The following is an 8,183-nucleotide window of genomic DNA, read 5'->3' on the forward strand; positions in this document are numbered from 1 at the left end:
GGAGGCGCTCCCGGCCGCTCCGGACAGGATCCGGGGCGCCCTCTGCTGGGAGCCCCCTCCGGAGAGCCCCGGGGTGAATGAGAGCCAGGAGCTTCCCTGCCAGGTGGGGACAGGCACTTCCAGGGCTCTGACGTTCCCGGGAGAGGAGGCGAGAGCCAGTGGCAAGACGCTCCGGGCGTCCTTACTGGCTCTGCCGCTTACCTGCTGTGTGGCCTTAGGCAGGTCAGCTAACCTCTCCAAGCCTTATCTGGAAATTGACTTAAATGAGCTGATGCGTGTGATAGAGCCTCGCACAATCGCTCAGAAAATAGTATTTCCTTGTCCCTCCTTCCCACATACACACCGTGAGAGAGGAAGTCCGACTTGGGAACAGACCGCTTTCTACCTCCCAGCCACAACGTTCCCTGACGCGCACAGATACTTCTGGGAACCCCACATCTGCGTTCCACAGCCGGGTGGGGGCTGTGATTCCCACCCCCGCTTGGGAGCGGCCTGGCCTCTTTTGTCCTCTGTGCTCCCAGCCCTGGCACGGTTGGTGAGGGAAGCTTCACATCACCATCAAGCCTTCCCTAATAAAGGACTTGGGAGTGGATTCCTCCTCTCTTCCTTCTGACAAAAATCCCGAGATGAAAAGAGGAATGAGAATGGAGGGGATGGTGGGAGGAAGGAAGTGAAAACAGAATTTAAGCCAAGTTCTGTGGTCTTATTTCAAGACAAGAGGCTGTTCAGCGAAAGGAAATGAAAGCCTCTTCCCAGAGCTTCCATCCTTAAGTCACCCACGGGGCTCCTGGGAAACAGGGTTAGATTCAAAGCCCTGCCTTTAGTCAAAGCTCCGCTCTGCCATTCCGGGTGTGGTCTTGGGCGTGGCACCGGAGCTTGTTCTTCGTCAGTAAACCGGGGCAAACACCCCTTCTTATAGCGCCTAGTAGAGTTATTGTGAGGCTGAAATGAGATAGTGTAAGATGCACCTAGAGGACCTCTACCAGTGTAAGCAACCTCCCCTCCCTCCTTTAGCCTTTTTGGACATTGAGGTCCTGACAAGTAAGATGAACCCCACCTCCACTCCCTCTGACCCACCAGTACCTCAGCATCTGTGACAGCCTCCGGAAAGATCCCAGAGCTTCCTTGTTTATAAACTTTACAACATCCCAGGACAGCGCAGGCTCTGAGCCGCCTCTCCCAAGAGCACCATGCTACCCAGAGTAACATCCAAGACCAGAGATGACTTTTCAAGTCAGTGGGCAGAGGAGGATACCCACTAGTGAGGTTTCACCAGCATAAGAAGGCCCTTCATCCTCAGACCACCCTCAAAACACCTCCTCCTCTATTTCCAGTTATCTATTGCTGTGTAACAAACCACCCAGCCTGGATGGCATGAAACAACAATTTTTCTAGGCCCACGCATTCTGATGGTGAAGAATCAGACAGTGCACAGCATGTATGGCTTATCTCTGCTCCACAATGTCTGGGGCTTCAACTGGGAAGACTTGAGTGGTTGGGAGTCACTTGAACGGCTGGGGGCTGGAATCATCTGGAGGCTTCTTCACTCACATGGCCAGTGCCTGGGCTATGATGAGTCCAAGGCTGGGCTCAGCCGAGACCGCCGAAGCACCTACGTGTAGCCTTTCTGTCCCTTACCCTCTGAACCTCATGCTTAATACCTAACTTGCAGCAGCAGTGTCCCCTTGCACAAGGCAAAACAGATGTTCTTGGATTTGACACATGGCAAACTAGTCAGAGAATATTGCAGCTGCAAGGGTCATTGTCAATCATTCCGTCCAGCCTGGTCATTTTTCAGGTGAGGAAACTGAGGCTCAGAGAAGAGAAGTGACTTGCCAAAGGTCACACAGCTGGTGAGAGGCAAAGCTAGGATTAGAACCAGGCGTCCTCCAGATTCTCAGTTTGGTGCTCTTTCCACTGTACCTGCCAAATGCAATTGCCTAGGGAGGTACCATCTGGAAATGCATTTTATGTTTGAGGTGGAGTGAGTTCATCAGACCCTCACCTGAGAGCAGGGACAAGATTCTGAGCACTGAACCCAAGACCAAGGTGGCAGTGGCAGAGAAGAGGAGACCCTGAGGGTGGTGGCAATAAGGACATCTACTCCAGAATGAAGCCAGGAGGAGGTGCAGGTAGTAAGAGCTATAAATTATGCAGCTCAGCTCCAGTTCCTGCATGGTTCCCACGGACCAAATAGAATCCAAACGTCTCACCCTGGCAGTCAAGGCTCCAGCCTGCACTTCCTCTCTGTGCATGCACATCCAGCTGTTTCGCCAGGTTGGATTATTGCCTGTTCCTGCCTCCATGCTTCTGTTTAAGCCATTCCACCACCAGCCCCCTCATCATCCTACAAAATCCTATCCATCCTTCAAGGTCCTTCTGAGATATCTTATCTTCCACGGAAACTTCCCTGTTCTGCCCTGTAGATGGCTTTCTCCCCTGAACCCTACCACTCTTGGTTTGTATCTAATTGGCCTTCCCCTTCTCTTTTCCTCAAGGACAAGGACAATGTCTTGTTCATCTTTGTACCCATACAGTGCCTAATATCCCAAACCCAATAAAGCCTGGTACATTGAATTAGTAGAATGTACATGCCACAAGGTAAGGAACCATAACTGTCTTCTATTGTCCCCCAAGGGTACCCAAGTGCCTGGCACTTAGTAATCAGATGTTGGATGGAGAGATGTATAATTAATTTTAATAGCTGCTATGTATTACATTCCTTCTAGCATATGCCATCCCAGTGCCAGGGTCTTTACCTCAATGTGGATGTCATCATCCCCCCCCTTTTTTTTCAAATTGATGTCATAATAGTTTATAACCTTGTGACATTTTAGTTGTACATTATTGTTTGTCAGTCACCATATAAATGTATCCCTTCACCCCTGGTGCCCACCCTGCAACTCCTTTCCCCCTAGTAACCACCAAACTGTTCTCTCTGTCCGTGTGTTAGTTTATCTTCCACATATGAGTGAAATCATGCAGCGTTTGTCTTTCTCTTTCTGGGTTATTTCACTTAACATAATACCCTCCAGGTCCATCCATGTTGTTGCAGATGGGACGATTTTGTCTTTTTTATGGCTGAGTAGTATTCCATTGTATGTATATACCACATCTTCTTTATCCAATCATCAGTCGAGGGACACTGGGGTTGCTTCTCCTTCTTGGCTATAGTGAATAATGCCACAATGAACATAGGGTTGCATAAGCCTCTTTGGGTTGTTGATTTCAGGATCTTTGGATAAATACCCAGTAGTGGGATAACTGGATCATAAAATATTTCTATTTTTAATTTTTTGAGGAATCTCCATACTGTTTTCCATAGAGTCTTCACCAGTTTGCATTCCCACCAGCAGTGAATTAGGGTTCCCATTTCTCCACAACCTCTCCCAATATTTGTTATTTTTGTCTTGGTGATTATAGCCATTCTAACGTGTGTAAGGTGATATCTTAGTGTAGTTTTGATTTGCATTTCCCTGATGATTCGTGAGTCATCATCCCCTTTTACAGATGAGGTAACTGAGGCTTGGGGACGTTGACTTGCCCAAGCTCACTCAACTTGTAAGTGGCTAAGCTGTGATGTGAATCTTGCCTGCCCATCTCCAAAGCCCACGGTCTTACTGCTCCCCTCTACTACCAGCCCTCAATTGAAACTTCCAAGTACTCTAAATGATGTTAATACAGGGGTTCTCAGCCCTGGCTGCTCATGAGAACCACCCTGAGAATCGCCATGCTCAGACTGCACCCCACACCAATTACATCAGAACCTCTGGGAGTGGGGTCTGGGCATCAGTAGTGGTTAAAACTCCCCAGGTGTGGGCCGGCCCCGTGGCTTAGTGGTTAAGCACACGCGCTCCGCTGCCAGCAGCCCGGGTTCGGATCCCGGGCATACACCGACGCACTGCTTCTCCAGCCATGCTGAGGCCGCGTCCCACGTACAGCAACTAGAAGGATGTGCATCTGTGACATACAACTATCTACTGGGGCTTTGGGGGAAAAAATAAATAAATAAAATTAAAAAAAAAAAAAACTCCCCAGGTGTACAGGTTGAGAACCACTTTGTTCATGTCACAGAGGCCTGGGGAAATGAAAGCATCCTCCATCAACCCACCAAACCGCAAACACATCTGAGCACCTGCTCTGTGCAAGACACTCCAAGGGACTGTGAGATGGGTGAGTGACAGGAGCTTGAAGCTTCCACAGGATGAGAAGACAAGCCCACGGGGAAAGATGTTACCATGGCAGGCAGCAGACCACAATGAAAATGATGCTATTCTAAAAAGCATTTTGGTGCCTGGCAAGTTTACAGAGTCTAAAGACCTGCTGACAAAGAGGCAGGGCAGGGATTAAGATGCTGCATGTGTCGGCCAGGGCAGCCAGCACTGCGGTTGGCATAGAGGATGCATAGTGTCAGGGCTCAAGGCAGGAACTCTGATGCCAGATGCCTGAGTGTGGATCCTAGCATGCAACTTACTGTGTGATCTAGGGCAAGGTTCTTGATCTCTCTGTGCCTCATTATCCCCATCAGTCAAATGGAGCTAAGAATAGCATTTATCTCATAGGTTATTGTGAACATTCAATTAGTCATGGATATATGTGAAGGACTTAGATCAGTGTCTGGTACATGATAAAGCTCAATGAGTATTAGCTATGTTTATTATTCCTTAAATGTCTAGAGGAGGAAATGGATCTTACTCATCTTTGCACTCCATCCACCCCCAGCCTGGCCCAGAGCAGATTCTTACCAAGCATCAAATGAAGTCTGGAATGCAGGCTTCTTGACAATGGGTCCAGTGCCCACTCCTTTCTTAGGCTATCAGAGCAGGTCAGGGGAAGGCACAGGTGATTCCTCCCCCGCTGGCTCACCTCTTGGGTAGAAGGCAGGCAGGAAGCCTCCTCCTCCCAAAGGTGGCCTGGTGGCCTGGTTTTTCAGCCCTTCCCAGCCCTGCCCACCCTGCCCTGTGCCCTCTACTCTCCCACACCCAGCCAGGCAGGGTCGGGGGTGTGGAGCAGCCCTGGCAGCCCTTCCTGCTTCCTCCCTCAGGAGGCCGGCTGGCTCCTGCAGCCAGGGGCAGCTGTTTCAACCTCCAGACTTGCTGGACTCAGCAAGGCCTTGACCCCACCACAAGGATGGGGCAGGGAAGGGGAGGAGAGAAGACAGAAAAGGGCTGGGGCATGGGAGGCCTTGCCTTTCCCTGAAAGCCCTGGAGGGTTGGGATTTCCTGGGTACGTGTGCACACTCATTCATTCTGCAAACATTCAAGGGCACCTCCTGGGGCTAAGTGCTGGTAGGGGAGTACAGGCACAATGCCTGGAAGTGTCAGGTCTACTCCAGCAGGCATCATGAGGGGCTTGAGGGGCAGGGGGTCTTGATTCAAACTTGCAAGTAGAGGACCAGGAGAGTAGGAGGTGGGGTGAGGGAGGGAGGGCACATTAGGTGGGAGCAGCTGTGTGTACAAAGGGCCGGGGGGATGAAACCACCTGCCATTTACTGCCTTGACTCCCACCTGAGCCAGCACAGGGGTCACACTGGCATCATGACAGGCATATGCTGTCACCTTCTGTTTGGGGCAGAGGTTGATGACACAGGCACTGGGTGCTTGGCCAGGGCCCCCAAACTGTCCACACCTTTAGGGCTACAAATTCCACCCACCTACTTCTCTAGGCTTAGTAATCAGATAGACCTATTTATATTCCTGTTTGCTACTTTCTGGGCAAGTCGCTTCCCCTCTCTGAGCCTCAGTTGCCTCATCTGTAAAATGGGAATAATTATACCTTTCTCTCAGGGCTGATGTGAGGACCAGACAAAATATATGAGAAAGCACTAGCACAAAGTCAGCTTTTCTCCCAAAACAGATGTTTCCCTTTCTCAAGACAGTCCTGTCACTTGTACCATATCTCTCCAGCCATGTTGTTCCTGCCAGTGTCTCTGAAACACTTTCTTCCTTTCCCCTTCATTTATCCAAGGGTCAGCTCAATTCTAGCCTCATTCGTTTTTCAAACATTTCCTGATGCCCATCCTGGGCCAGGCCCTGAGAGAAATGAGGCGAAGGTCTTGCCCTTCAGGAGCTCAAAGCCAAGCAGAAGAGATATCCTGAACAAATGCCCAGAATCCCATGTTCTGGGGCCAGGCCAGCGAGCCCAAAGGCGAGAGGGATGGTCCCTGAGGGCCTGGGGCCAGGGGCAAGGAGGCCTCTCTGAGAAGAGAACTCTTCTTAGACGTCACAATCATATCTGCTGAGCTGAAGCTATGATTTCACTTTCCTGTGTTTGTTAATGGGCCCTTTGACTGACTCCTGTCATCCTTCTCCACACTTTGCTGGTAATGTGGTTGGACCCTTGAGAGGCCTTTAGTGGGTCCATGAGGGAAGGATGGGTAGGACAGCATTTCCTCCCCATCATCCTCTGAAGAGAAACTTCAGGGCCAGACCTGGTTACTATGTGGACGGCTTCTTCCACCCCCTGGCTAATCCCTGACCTCTGTGTAGCTGGCCTTCCCACTCAGGGTCCCTGCTCTGCCCTCTCTGGTCTGCATGCTGACTACACCTCAGCTAAGTCCAGGCCCTGACCCAGTTCTGAGCAGCTGCATCCAGGAAAACAAAGGCACAGAAGGCCAAGTCCAGCCGTCTACAGCGGCCTCTGCCCCAAACAGGACTGGGCCCTGCTCCTTCCCCTCCAGACCTGCCCTTCAGGCTAAGGGACCTCAGGCTCCTTCCATTTTTTCCTTTCAGGACATTTTCTGGATTCTCAGTCTTGGCTTCTATCACTCCATCCACATAGAATATTTCCATCCTTCTATCCAGATCAAACCAACATTTATAGAGAATCTGGCATGAGCCAGGCACTGTACTGTTTTCTTATTATCTCATTTAATCTCCAAGTTGAATACCTTTTCTAGACCAATATTATTATTATTATTTTATATATAGATGGGGAACCTGAAACTCAAAGATTGTAGTGGACATGTACATTTGTTTTGACTATCCAATTTCCAGTGCCCCCTTCCCATCTGAGAGAAAACAACTGTGGTGGCAGTATTAGGGTGTAAGTGAATGGGATGCACCATCTCCCACCCTCAAAGCTGAAGAGAGAAATTCAAGGGTTGAAACTGGTGGCTTGTAGAGAATGGAGCTCAAGTGTGGGGCCAGATGGGGCAGGGGATGATGGTTTTTAGTTGTAAGACTAAAATACTTTATAATAAAGTATTTGCTCTTTAAAATAATGTACATATGTAATTTTGATAAAAATTAAAATGAAAGAAAATAGGTGGGATCAGATTGATAGAAAAATGGCAAATAAAATCACAGCTCAACATATCAGAATTCAAAGTCTTCCTAGTTTCTAATGATAACTGAGCACTTAACTGTACACGGTATTATTATAATCCCCATTTTACAGATGAGATTTAGTGAGACTTACATAGTTAACATGTGGCAGAGGCAGGATTTAAACCCAGGCAGTCTGACTCCAGAGCCCCAATTATGCTGGACCCTAAAGCTCCAAGCTCTGCATTGACTGTTAGGAAGAGCAGAAGTGGGAGAGGTGGGGAGTGTGGTGTGACCAGGATACTAATTCAAGAAGTGCCCCATCAGGCACAGCAGGGCCAGTAGGCTCCTCCCCCTACTCTTCCAGCCAACACTTGCCAGAGGATACAGCTTTGGATTTTGGATAAAGCCTGAGTGAGAATACCTCTGTAAAGAAGAGAGCAACCTGCCTAGGGAAGCCTCCTAGTGAGGACGTTGGGGCCCTCGGGAGAAGCAGAGCAGAGGTAACTCTGGCCCTCCATGAGGGACAGAGGGCGGAAAAGGAATGACAGCTCCATCTAGAAGTGAAATACATCATGGTGCACCATGCTCTGAGTAAAACTCTGCTTTTTTAACAGTTTGTCTCAGGCTGGCCCCGTGGCTTAGCGGTTAAGTGCGCGCGCTCTGCTGCTGGCGGCCCTGGTTCAGATCCCGAGCGCACACCAAGGCACCACTTCTCCGGCCATGCTGAGGCCGCGTCCCACATGCAGCAACTAGAAGGATGTGCAGCTATGACATACAACTATCTACTGGGGCTTTGGGGTAAAAATCAATCAATAAATAAAAATTTAAAAAAAAAAAAAACAGTTTGTCTCCAACCCACATGCCTCCCATCCAGTCTCCAACAGGAAAGCTAGACTAACAACACACCCAACACAC

The 8,183-nt window shown here is 49.5% G+C and overlaps 1 protein-coding gene across 1 annotated transcript in view; it reads right to left on the minus strand.

Moving 5' to 3' along the window:
• Nucleotides 1-241, minus strand: part of DAPK2 (death associated protein kinase 2) — a 113,555-nt gene extending 113,314 nt beyond the window's left edge. Inside the window, exon 1 of the mRNA XM_087429130.1 lies at nt 233-241. The gene's annotated coding sequence lies outside the window, so the exon portion shown is untranslated. The remainder of the gene's footprint in view (nt 1-232) is intronic.
• Between the last annotated feature and the right edge of the window lie 7,942 nt (nt 242-8,183).

The sequence above is a fragment of the Ceratotherium simum genome, chromosome 3 (genome assembly GCF_057802395.1).
Source record: "Ceratotherium simum simum isolate JZ-2026a chromosome 3, ASM5780239v1, whole genome shotgun sequence".
NCBI lineage: Eukaryota > Metazoa > Chordata > Mammalia > Perissodactyla > Rhinocerotidae > Ceratotherium > Ceratotherium simum.